Raw genomic sequence first — 13,870 nt, forward strand, 5'->3', positions numbered from 1 at the left:
CAAGTTTTTAGCATTCAAAATAGACGCTAATTATCCTCCTAGAGGCCTACCCCAATCTGACCTGTTGATCAGATTTGGATATAACGACTTAAAGACTAGACGTATCAGAGATTCTCTATATTTTCTTAAAAAACTAATACATTATGGCATCGATTGTCCACAGCTTTTGGAACAGCTTCACTTTTGGGTTCCCAGGCCATCATCGCGCCTTCAACAACTTTTCTATCTGCCGACGCCAAGGATTGACATTCAGAAATACTCTCCTCTACATGAAATGTGCTCTAACTATAACTGCCATGAAAACATGTTAGATTTCTTTAAGTAAAAATTTCTGGCTGCTCTTTAATTATTAATCTCTAATTACGCGTTGACTTTAGATTTCACCTTGTATAGGGACAACAGTAATTTATAGCTGTTGTTTGAGAAAGATCAATTTGATGATCCGCTAACCGTTGGTCTATAATCTTATATCTTACACACATAATAATAATAATAATAATAATAGTGCGTTTGTCAGTTACAAAGGGTGGTGATGTAGACGAATTGTTGACGGTGTCGTTTTGTGTTTTAGTAGCAGAATCATCACTATGAGTATTGTTGGGACAGTCGTTAGCAAAATGGCCAGCGGTTCTACATTTAAAGCACACATTATCGTAACTTAAAAATAACCTGTAGTTCGTGTTATGATATTTAATGACCATAGACGATGGAAGTTCAATTGATTCATTTGGTTGTACATAAACTTGTCGTCGAAAGCTTTGTGACGTCTTCCTCAAAAGAACGCCCACGGCCTGACTAACTCTTTCGTCGTGCGAGGTGGTGGGTCGATCAAAGGTGGATCAAACTCGAAAACTAGGGCGCCAGCATGCCTCAAGAGGCCATACAGAAAAAAGACCACAGGAAAGTAAAGAAAGAAAGAGTAGAAGAAAGAGATGAAAGGGAAGAAAAGGGAAAAAGAGAGGGAAAAAGTAACGAACACCCGGGCAGACTTAATTAGTATAATAAAATCCTATGTACAGAAAAATGTAACTAAAAAAAATAATTCAATCGCGTCATCAACGGTTTGGTTGAAACGGCGGCGACTCTAGGGTGTTGGTGACGGGTGACGGTTTAAACGACAACTCGCCCACGCGAAAACACTCCCGGAGCTCTTCCGGACGGCCTGTGCACACTCCCCCGCGACTCACCGAATTGGTACCAATTTCGGGCGATCGACTGTGCGTCCCTGTCGCGGTGATGGCTCTGGACCTCCGTCTCTCCGCTTTTTGTCGGGGGGCTGCCTGTGCCTTTCCTGGATTCCGCGCAACCAGGGTGTCTCGCAGACTCTCGAAGGTGACGACAACAGGATACGAAGAAAGAAAAAGAAGAAAAAAACCTGCGTTGAAAGGGGACGTTATCCCTTGTCGCATTTTTGTCGTCATTCACCTAGGTCTTATAGGCACTCTTTTTTCCTCGGCATCGATTTTCTCTCGCCTCCTCCAAATGGCGTCGTCTTTCGTACCGACTTATCACCTCCCTCTTTTTTGTTTCTCCCCCTTGCCGTCGCTTCCGCCTAGCCGCGCGCTGCGCATTTTAAACGTTACAGCTTAATACATGTTTATATTCATTGCCTTCAATGCTGGCTTTCAGAAAAGACATTTTCGAAGTCAAGTTCAGACCTAAAGTGGAGATTAAGTTTTCGATAGTGGTATGAGGTATCGACGGGCACACATTGGAAACAATAATACGTCGTGCGTTATGCTTCGACCTGTTATTTTTGAAGATTTTTGACGTGAAGATCTATTTTGATCATATTTTGATGCTGATTGTCCCTTAGTAAAACCAATTTTATGAACATTATTTGACGCATGTGATGAGTTGTTATAAACTTCTCGATTTTGAATTCTTGAAGCTTCGATTGTCAATGCTGTTTCTAATGGTTTATCAAACGAGACGTTTACTAATTGAAGAATTCTTTCTCTAATGCTGGAATCTTATAGTCCTCGGATAAACTGAGCTTGTAATGACATGTCGATCACAGATTTCGAACAAGTAAAAAACCTCTTTTTCTTTACATTCCGTTTTGAATTCGCAATTTTTAATTAGTTCTTTCAATCCTGCAACGAATGTAGAAATTGATTCAGCTGGTTGTTCAACTCTTGAAAAGAATTTATGTTGTTCAGGTAAAACATTTCCCTTCGGTGCAAAATGATTTCTTAGAAGATCCATTAATTCTTGGTAGGTTTTTGTAGCTGGTAGTTCTGGAGAGGTCAAATTTACAAGTAATTTGTAATGTCTGCTGCCCAAACAATTTGTTAATACCATAACTTTGGCATCACTAGTTTCTTTGTCGTTTTTATGCAAACCTCTTAATTTGAAAAAAATTTCGAGTCTGACTGTAACTCTCAAAATTTTCAACGCTTTCATCGAATCCGTCGAAAGACATAGCCTGGGTCTGCAAAATTCTTGTACACTTGCAGTCAATGTTCGTTGGTTTTTTTAATGTAGAACCAATCCACTAAGGGCCGTTACTAATGCTGATAAATCTTCCGCCATGTTTTTTAATCATTTGTCGCCAAAAATTGTTGTGTATTTAACGGTTTAGAATAATTTTTCATTATGACATTTCAATAAATTAAAGAATATTATAAAAATATCTAAACTGTTAAAGACACAACAGTACGTCCCGTACCACCCGACAGATGGCGTACCAAGTATCGTTCTGGGATTAATTAAGTCAGACAATGTTATTTGAACGAGTGAACGAGTGTTTCGCGTGCTCTCGTTTGCTACCATGGACCTACTATTATTGGACTGCTCGTGCCCGCTCTAAACTGTTGTCAACATGATTAGGCAACACACAATACCCATTCGGGGCAAAAGCATCATTGGTGTAAATTGGCGCGAAGCCCCTTATAGCCAAAAACTCGTGTACTTTATTTATTTTGGACTGTTTTCTACAAAATATTAAATTTTTAGTTAAATTGTTATATGTATATGACATTTTATCCACTGTTACCACAATGGTGAAGTCTTGTGCGGCATTTAACTGCCAACAAAGATATGGACAAGATCCCACGGTTTCATTTCACAGGTTAGTAATTACTAATTATTATAATTAATTAGATTATTTTTACTTCCTTCGTAAAGCCAAGGGAAGTGTTGAAATAGGACAGTTTTGCTATTGCTACATATAAAATGACTGCTGTTCAAATTTTACTTTTCTAAGTATAAAATATACTCATCATAATCGCTACTTATACGACCGAGAATAACTGATATTGTTTAATTCATGATATAAGTAAATTTACTTGTATCATGATTTAATTTAAGATTTAATTAATATTATCTGGAATTTGTTAGTTTTCCTGCTGATGTAAATTTGAAACAAAAGTGGATAATAGCAACGAAGCGAGAAAAATTCCACCCGTCCAAATATTCCGTTTTATGCAGCAAGCATTTTAAAAAGAGTGATTTTATCATTCTTGAGGGAAAAAGGAGACTAAAAACAGATGCTGTACCTTCCTTATTTAATTTTCCTAAACATCTTCACAAAGCAACTGTGGAGAGGAAGGCTTCTTCTATCCAAAGAGAAAATTTGAATATAGAAAATAGGTATGAACCTATACAAAAGTCAATTCATGTTTATTTTTTTTTTGAATTTTATTTATTTAATTCTATTTCTGAAAATCCATAATTTCAGTCTGTGTTCAAAAAATCAGCAATCAGAATTGATTCATATAGTTCCAGTAACAAGTCAAGAACGTTGCGAAAAAAATATATCGCAGAATAGGTAAGAAAATATTATTTACCTTCTCGACATAAACTAGCTGCGATATTTAGTTGGCTATCTCCTCATCTAATTTTGATATCGTATCTTTTAAGGAAAAGGAAAGCACCTATATATTTTGGTGATTTTGAGGAACATCACCTGCAAAATCCAAAAATAGCGAAAAAAATGTGGGAAACTGCCTAACGTGATTTAAAAATTCAAAAAAATAAATTGAAAGTTCTGCGTGTTAAAAATACCAGACTTCAAAAAAAAGTACTAACATTGAAGCATTTAATCCAACACTTGCAAGAAAAAAAAGCAATTTCTCAAGATGGAATTTTCTTGCTGAAGGTATATTTTGATAATTATTTTTTATAGATACTTGACTGCTATATAATCGTGTTAGAAGTCGGATAAATCCAAGGATAAAACCACCGCTTTACAGCATGAACTAATATGCAAGTAACTATTTGTATATGTTACAGCTAATATCCGAAATCCGTTATTATGCATAATAACTAGACATTTTAGGAATTATGCGTAATAACTAAACTTGTCAGTTATTATGCATAATAACCGAACAGATTAGGGATTATGCGTAATAACTGAAATTTTCAGTTATTATGCATAATAACGGAAACGTTTAGGTAATACTGATAATAACTAACAGAGGAACAGGAATTATGCATAATATTTTCAAAAAAGCTACCCATCCTGCCTCGCTTTACCCTACATATCACATGTACAGTTGATTAAAAAAAAAATTGGTCTAAAGAGTTTAGACAGTACTTCCCTCGCTGTCGGAAATGTGACGTCTGCATACCTATTGTGTTTTTTTCGTATTACATTTTGGTAGCGAGACATTTTAAAATAAAAATTGAGTAAGTATTAATTTTTTCAATTCTATCATTATTTGGCATTGACATCTTTGTCATTTTTTTTGTGATTCCTGTGATTGCTTATTAAAAACGAAGTCGTCTCTGGGGTATATAATATGTCGCCTATGCAAAAATTGTCAGGCGTGAACAGATAAAAGGAACATCCTGTATAGTACTTGTAATTTAAGACAAATAGCCATAACACTTATCAACCTGTAGACGTGACGGTGAAACATAAAGTAAACTAAAACATGTTTTCCACGAATTGGAATAACCGGATGACAATGCCGACGGACCAGACTTTTTATTGCTCTGATTTCCGTTTATTGAATAAAACACTACATTTTATTCGGTTTTTGGATGCTGTAATTCACATTTGGTTAATTATAACTTGTCTAGATCTAGGGGAGCATCCGCTAACCTCCCCCTAGACGGCCTTGTCTAGGGATTATGAAATGTCGAGAAAATTTGAAAGTAACAAATTGCCCAATGAACTGACATTACTGAACGTCCTTAGGTTATCCTCGATAAGAAAAACAACTTGGAAGTGTTTATGTTTATGCATCGAAAAAATGTCACGTAGAAATTAGTTTGATTTGAATGAGTTCGTCCCCTAAAAACAGAGGATCAAAACAATTAACTAGTAAGCTACAATCGACATAATTTTGGGTAGAATTTATTCGGCAAAATTTTGAGATAACGTCATCAATTTTGTGGGGGAAATAAACAGATTTATTTTGATTAATAATTTGTCAAGTATATAGTATTTCAAAGTATTCAGTTTTGTAATTCTTGATTTAATCCATAAAATTAATTGACTCAGTCATTAATTTTTTTCAGACACCCCGTATAAGCAAATCTACAAAATATTAATGCAGTGATAAATCACAAGTATAGAGTCATCATTCTTTACACATTTAGGATAGGATTTGTTTAGTAAAATTTTAAGGTGACGTCATCAATTTTAGAAAGCAAATATATTTTGATAAAAAATCTTACCCTACTTATGATAAATTTAAAACATCTCCAAGACTTCAAAATAATCGGTTTAATTAATAAAATAAATTCACGCATTCATTAATTTTTTTGAGTCACTCTGTATATGAAAATTAAAAAAATATGAATGGAATGATAAATCACAAATACAGACTCATCATATTTTGCACATTTGAAATAGGATTTATTCAGCAAAATTTTCAGGTGACGTCATAAATTTTTTAGGGGGGAGGAGCAAAGACATTTTGACTAAAAATTTACCATGCCTATGGTAACTGTAAAACATATTCAACATTTCAAAGCATTCGGTTTTGTGGTTCCTGATTAAATCAATAAAATAAATTCACACATTCATTAATTTTTTGAGTCACCCTGTATATGCAAATCAAAAAAAATATGAATGGAATGATAAATCACAAGTACAGACTCTTCATAGTTTGTACATTTTAGATAGGATTTATTCGTCAAACTTTTGAGCTGACGTCATCAATTTTTTGGAGGGGACAAGTAAATATATTTTGACTAAAAATTTACCATGCTTATCATAACTGTAAACCATCTGCAAGATTTCAAAGCATTCGGTTTTGCAGATTCAAAATTTAATTGCAAAATGTTGCTTTATAATTTTGATTTTTTTTCCAAAAATCTGAACGTTTCGAGTAAAAACTCAATTCGGAGTCGTAAACTACATGTGTAGGGCTATGTTATTTTATACAATTTAAAACCCATTTACTATGTACAATTTTGAAGTGACGTCATCCCATAGTGGTGGGACTGATTAGACAAATTTTGGTTAGCGTTTTACCATTTACATGATATTCCTAATGTAAGTACAAAATTTCACAACAATCAGTCCAGTACTTTCGGAGATTATCTGTCTAATAAAAATCCGGGACGGCAGACAGATGGACAGACGGACAGACCAACAAACGGACAGACGGACAGATAGACGGAAATGGGAGACCTATTTCTTCGTCCTGTAGGGGTCATGAAAGATCGAGAAAACGTAAAAGTAGAGAGTCGGCCGAAGGACTCGATTACAATACTTCCTTTACTTACGCTCGGGAAGTAAAAACGGGACAAATTACAGTAACATAAACGTCATATTTCCATTGCTTTTCACCTGATTTGCTCATTTTGTCCCGTTTTTTGTGAAATCACCTGGACATGTTAGGCAATATGCTTAATGACTAATGTTTCAGGTATTATGCATAATTCCTGTTCCTCTGTTAGTTATTATCAATATTACCTAAACGTTTCTGTTATTATGCATAATAACTGAAAGTTTCAGTTATTACGCATAATTCCTAATCTTTCCGGTTATTATGCATAATAACTGACAAGTTAGTTATTACGCATAATTCCTAAAATGTCTAGTTATTATGCATAATAACGTATTTCGGATATTAGCTGTAACATATATAGGATATGTGTGCTTATGACGAAGAGTACTTTGCTTTAGTTGTTTTTAATGAATGTGCTTTGTTACTGCTTTGCTATCTTGAATGGTATTACATATAACTATTAAATGTAAAATGTAGTACTTTTGAATACGTAGACTCTATGGATTCAAATATATGGGATGCTTTATTTTAAGGTGGTAAGAAATATTTACCATTCTTAGGTGCTTAATCATATTTTTCCAAGAATAAAATTTTATTTAATAAATTTGTGGGCTATGCATTTGTTTTCAGGGCTTTTTATTTTTTTATTATAACTTATTTACAGGAAAGTATTCCCCAATCTGAAATGGAACTGCTTTTAAGACAACTACAACAGAATAAGGGAATTTCCACCTCACTTACGCAGTTTTGCTTTAACTTTACATTTCTACTCCAACTCAGCATGTAATTACGTCCGCAAAATTTTTAGTAATTGTTTACCGCATCCAAGTACCCTACGTAAATGGCTTTCTGCGGTCGACGGGTCTCCTGGCTACACTGCAGAAGCTTTACGAGCTCTTAAGCTCAAAGTCAATGAAGCTAAGGAAAAAGGGCAGGATGTGGTATGCACCTTAGTTATGGATGAAATGTCTATTAGGAAACACGTTGAATGGAATGGTAGACGGTATCAGGGACTTTATTATTTATTATTATTATTAGTACTAAAAGCCAGTCTACAGGTGGTGGAACCCAATTACAGACTAACCGAATGATATGTAAAGATTATGTATTTACATGTGTTACGAAAAATTGTTGACTATTCAGGCAGCTATTATTACTACCTTATCCTATAGGAAAGTTAAACAATTTTAATTGGCTGATTCTATTATGTTGTATATCAAGTTAGGATAGCTGCTCTTAACACACAATCGTTTACTACGAATATCTCTATGTTGTCATTAACATCATAATAGTTCAGAATCATCTGATATATTGGAGACATTAGCAGTGCATTTGTTCTAGGCGTTGGAATTTCGAACGTGTTCAATTTCCTGCTGTTGAATGATGGGGTTTTGAATAAGATTTTTGACAATAAATAAGGACTATCGATTTTATTCGTTAATATTTGTGTTAAAAATTTTAACGAAAAATATTTTCTTCTTTTAATTAGCTGAGGCAGTTGAACTTCTTGTAGTAAAATATCATGTGGATAACCTCTCTCAGGATATTGGTTGTTAGAAACGAAGAAGATGAATTTAGCAAACCGTCGCTGAACTTTTTCAAGACTAGAGATATGTATTTGATGGATAGGCGACCACACAACACTGGCATACTCCAGGCGAGATCGAACCAATGTTTTGTATAATAGAATAAGAGTATCGACGCTGTTCAAATATTTACCGTTGCGTAATATAAAACCAAGAGCTTTACAAGCTGAAGAAACTGTATTTTCTATGTGATACCTAAATGTGAGCTTGTTGTCATAAGTTACGCCCAAATCTTTAAAAGTGTCGGAACGATTAATTATTGTACCATCTACAGAATAATCGAAAAGTAGAACATCAGTTTTCTTAGTAAAGCTTATAGTAAAACATTTTTCTCCATTTAAAAGCAAATTGTTGTCAGTACACCACCGTTGAAGTATATCGATGTTACCCTGTTATTTTCAAATCATCCGCATAAAGTAAATGAGGAATGTTTAGTCTCGAAGATAAGTCGTCTATATACACAATGAAAAACAAAGGTCCCAAAACAGATCCTTGAGGAACGCCCGAAATTTGTTTAAATAATTTAGATTTATAACCCCGGTACTGTACATATGAAGATCTATCATACAGATATGATGATATCAGATTCAATAAATCCTGTGACAACCCGAAGTGTTCCAATTTAGCTATAAGCAAATTGTGATCGACTCGGTCGAAAGCCTTCGACAAATCGGCATACAATACATCAACCTGTTTTCCCTTATCGATATGTTCACAAAGAAATTGCGTGATAGATATTAAATTTGTGACCGTTGATCTTTTTGCCACAAAACCATGCTGACATAAAGAAACCTGATTGAAAATGTGACGGGACATCCTTTCATGCATTATAAGTTCAAAGACTTTACTAAAGTTATTAATTATAGATATAGGTCTGTAATTTTTTACTTGGGACCTATTACCTTTTTTGAAAATTGGACAAACACGAGCAATTTTCCAGTCAGAAGGAAAGGTACTTGTTTTGAGTATTTGATTAAAAATTATTTTTAGAGGATAAGCTAAAGCCGATTTACAGTCTGAGACAATAAAGGCTGGAATTAAATCTGGTCCAGTTATTAAATTAGGTTTTATTTTAGAAATAGACATCAAAATTTCTTCCTCTGTTATATTATTTTTTATATGTAAGGTTTTTGGATATAGCGCAATATTATTATCAGAGATAACGGAAGAGTTATTCACCGAGAACGAATCCGAAAAACAATCCGCAAATGCGTCAACGATTTGTTGTGGCTGAGTAATTATTTCATCACCAGACTTCATAACAGAGGGGATGGATGTACTATTGTTAATCGAATTTATGTAGCTCCAGAAACGTTTCGGATTAAATTTGATATCGTTGTTCAATTTTTTAATATAAGCTGAGTAGGCAGTCTTAATATCAGCTTTTATTTTACTCCTTAATTGTTTAAACTCATTGTAATCGTCATTTTTGTTGTATTTTTTAAACTTTCGCCAGACTGCATGTTTTTGTTTTATAAGCAAAATAATATTTTTGTCAAACCAGGCTGGATAGGCTCCAAGTGACGGCGATTTTTTAGGAACACTTTTGTTCAATAAATTATACAACATTTTGTTAAAGGAAGAAACCAAAATGTTAGGGTCAGAAATATTTAGAAGAAACGACCAATTAACCAGTGCCAATTCATTGTACAAGTCATGCAGTCTAGCTTTTCTAAAATTGTACTCAAGAACACCAGTAGATGAATATTTAGTTGTTTTTGACTTGAGCGATTCTACTATAATTTCGAGAGCTGGATGATAATCATTTTCAGCGAGAATTAAATCGTTTGCCTTCGAGACTTTACATTGCTTGCTACACAACACGAGGTCTAGCAATCTATTCATTTTATCTGTAACACGATTTTGTTGACTTAAATTGAAAAAAGATATAAATGATGAATAGGATGCATGGATAGAAGAGCTCGGTTGGTGATGTGACCAGTCAATAAATTCCGGGATATTGAAGTCACCTAAGATGAGCAGGTCGGAATCATATAGTTCGTGCATTGACATAAGCGAGTCGAATAAGATGGAGTAACTGTTGGTAGGACACGATGGCGGAATATATAAAACACATATATATATGTGCAACGACAGTTATTAAATATCTTTACCAGTAATACATCGATAGTCGGAACTTTATGGATATCATTACAAATACTATAGACATCTAAATTAATTGCTTTAATATTATGTCGTATTCCCAATAATACCCCACCTCCTCTCCTGTAGTTTAAAACAGTAAATTTACGATCGGATCTAAATATCTGGTAAGAATTTAAATCAATGATTTCACCATCTTTTACACTATCGTGTAACCACGTTTCAGTCAGTACGATGATATCGTAAGGTACCTGAGTTGTTGCATGAAATAAGTCTTTTAATTTTGTATTAACACCTCCTACATTCTGGTAGTTACAAATAAGATTAGAATTATAGATATAAGGTTGCGGGAGTTGTAGTCCAGGTGACGTATTTAAGACCATCGAGGAAGTAGGAGGTATTGGTGTTTGAGGAGAAGCAGTTGAAGAGACTGGTTGCTACAAGTCGCTTAAGCCGAAAACTTCTGATTTTAATTTCCGAATTAAATTTTTGTAAAAACAACAATTCTCGTAGTCCCAGCTAGCATGAGAGATCTGTTCTGTATTTAAGTTATCCCTAGCCTGAATACTAGAGCAGTTGATGCATTGCCATTGATCATTTTGAGCTTTACACTCTTTTAACTCATGTTCTTTAGAGAATTTTGGACAAGAAAGAGTTTTCTTACAAGTTTTTACAGAGTGATTAAAACCATTGTACTTGTAACGACGCAAAACATCTACAGCATCGTAAATATTGCAGCCGTCCAAACCAATTAGACAGTGGCCTAGGTTCAGTGCTTTTTTATATGAGGAAATGTCGACTTGCAGTATTATTTGATGTAGGTTTCGTCGTCTTTTTATAGGCAAATATTTTAAGAGAGTACACTGCGAATTATCTGAAAATATATGTTTATTTTGTTTCAATAGGTAAGGTACTATCATTTCTTCACTTATATCCTCTGATATACCTGAAATACGAATTCTTGGTAAGGGTGTCTTGACATCACGAATGTCATAATTTTCGTTTAAATTGTTATCATGTGCAAGTTTTTTAAATTCACCAGGGTTTTGGCATTTTAAAAATACACCACCATTTTTTATGGGTTTGACTTTCGCAATTCCGATTTCATCAGAAATTCCAGGGCTGATTGATGTTAGAATGTCAGATTTAGTTTGAGCAATACTTTGAGCTCCATTTTTTGGTTTGACTACAATGGCAGACGCGTTTTTGAGGGTAGCAGCATACGATGCAACTGATTCTGTGGGAATTTGTAATTCACGATTATGATAGTGTTGATTCATCATTTTAATTTCTTCGCGTAATAGTGTGTTTTCGTGTTTTAAATCCTCGATTTGCTGACTGAAGAAAGTAAAGTTTTTATTAACTGTGCGTGTAAAATCAACAAAAATATCTCTTAGACAATTTGGAAGCTTCCCTATTGCGGCACTATCAAAAAGTGACATGGATGGTACAGGAGTTAGAATATTTTCCGTGTTTGTTACAGAGGTCGAAGTTGAACTGCAGTAATCACAACTCCAAGATTTTATTAAGCCTGTCTCTTTCATAGAAATAACATCATTTTTGTTTAAGTTGGCACAAGACAGGTGGTAATTAGCGCTACATCCCTTACGACATGCTATATAATCGTCATTTCTATTTATATACTTGTTGCACATTTTACATTTAACCGCCATTGCAAGGTATAATTCCCCCAAAAGGGGGAATTCGCAAAAACTGTACCAGAAAATACGTTTATAAGAAATTTATAAGAAAAATGGTGTATTCAATAAACGATCTTAAGTACTAGGGTATACGAGCCACATTCAAAAGAGGCCCATACCGAAACACCCTTTTGGAACGAACTCACCACCACAGGAATGCAGAAATTAGACCAGGGATGACACCTAATAGTTAAAAATTTAAGTGAACAAATAACCTCAAAAAATCGCTGAGATTACTGGAGCACCAAAACACAACACACGCACCGATGATGCCGATGTTGAAAAGACTTGTCGATTATGGTACGAATATCCAAAGCGACGCACTACCGGAAGCAAAGGAAGCATTAGTATTTTTGTTAGTAGCTTTAAATTCCCGTTGGAAACTCCCTCTAGGTTATTTTCTTCTTGACGGCATAGGAGCTTTAGAAAAAGCAAATCTGATTAAAGGCTGCTTGAAATTGGCGCACGACTGTGGTGCTAAAATTGCAGCTCTGACTTTTGACGGTACGGTAACAAATTTTTCCACAGCCTGCAATCTGGGTGCAAAGTTGGAATTGCCGAATATGACGCCTTGGTTTCTACATCCATTCACCAAAGAGAGAGTCCATATTGTACTTGATGCTTGTCATATGGTAAAGTTAATAAGAAACGCTCTTGGTGAATGGAAATGTTTAAAAGATGGAGAGGGAAACAGTGTTAAATGGAGTTGTTTTGAAAATTTGGTTAACTTGCAAGAGGCAAGTGGGTTGCATGCTGCTAACAAATTATCTAGACGACACCTGGATTTCAAAAAAGAAATCATGAAAGTCAAATTGGCCGTTCAGTTGTTCAGCGCGAGCGTGGCAGACGGTTTAGAATTTTGCAAATATGATTTACAGTTGCCAAAATTTGTAGACGTGGATGCAACTGCAAAATTCTGCAGAATGCTGAACAACATCTTCGACGTGCTGAACTCCAGAAATTTTTTAAGCAAGAGCACTTGGGGTAAACCTTTATCAACAACAAACGAAACAGAGTTTTACAAGTTCGTGGATGAGGCAACCCAATATTTAACAACGATAAAGGATTCGAAAAATACTAATATATTGCAGACTAGAAGGAAAACGGGATTTCTGGGACTTGTAATAACTCTAACAAGCCTTAAAAATCTCTATGAAGACGTGGTCAAAAGAAATAACTATATGACCTACATTTTAAGTTATAAGTTAAGTCAAGACCACATTGAAATGTTTTTTTCTGCCATAAGAGCCAGAGGTGGATTCAACAATAATCCAACAGCTGCACAATTTGAAGGAGCTTATAAAAGACTTCTGATGCATGCTGAAATCTCAACTTCTTCTGCAGCCAACTGTTTGGCTCAAGATGCGACCAGCATACTTTCAATCCCCAGTACCAGTATTAAGGCAAAGTCTAAAATAGATGATTTGTTGATAGAAGACCTGCAGCAAAATTTAAATGTCGATGACGAAATGACTGCGCTATGTGAAGAACAAATCAGTTTAACAACATATGTAGATGACATAACAGAGTATATAGCAGGGTTTGTTGCAAAAAAAGTAACATCCCTTGTAAAATGCGAAATTTGTGCAAATGTTTTAGTCGATCGAAATTCCTTTTCTTCATTACTAAATAGGAAAAATCGAGGTGGTCTTTGCAAAGCTTCAAAAGATGTCGTCAAGCTTTGTAAAGCAGCCGAACGTGTCATTCATTTTTATGACATAAGAAAAAGTGTTTCATTGAAACAGTTGATCCTAAATGTTTTAAAAGATATTAATCTAAAAATATATTTTGC

At 34.7% G+C, this 13,870-nt stretch overlaps 1 protein-coding gene across 1 annotated transcript in view; it reads right to left on the reverse strand.

Annotated features, from left to right (window-relative positions):
• Nucleotides 1-13,870, reverse strand: part of LOC135125746 (uncharacterized) — a 565,798-nt gene that overhangs the window by 263,749 nt on the left and 288,179 nt on the right. The window lies entirely within an intron of this gene.

Source organism: Zophobas morio, unplaced genomic scaffold (assembly GCF_036711695.1).
Source record: "Zophobas morio isolate AGI-343-1 ecotype UQ-CSIRO unplaced genomic scaffold, CSIRO_AGI_Zmor_V1 ptg000009l, whole genome shotgun sequence".
Classification (NCBI taxonomy): Eukaryota; Metazoa; Arthropoda; class Insecta; order Coleoptera; family Tenebrionidae; genus Zophobas; species Zophobas morio.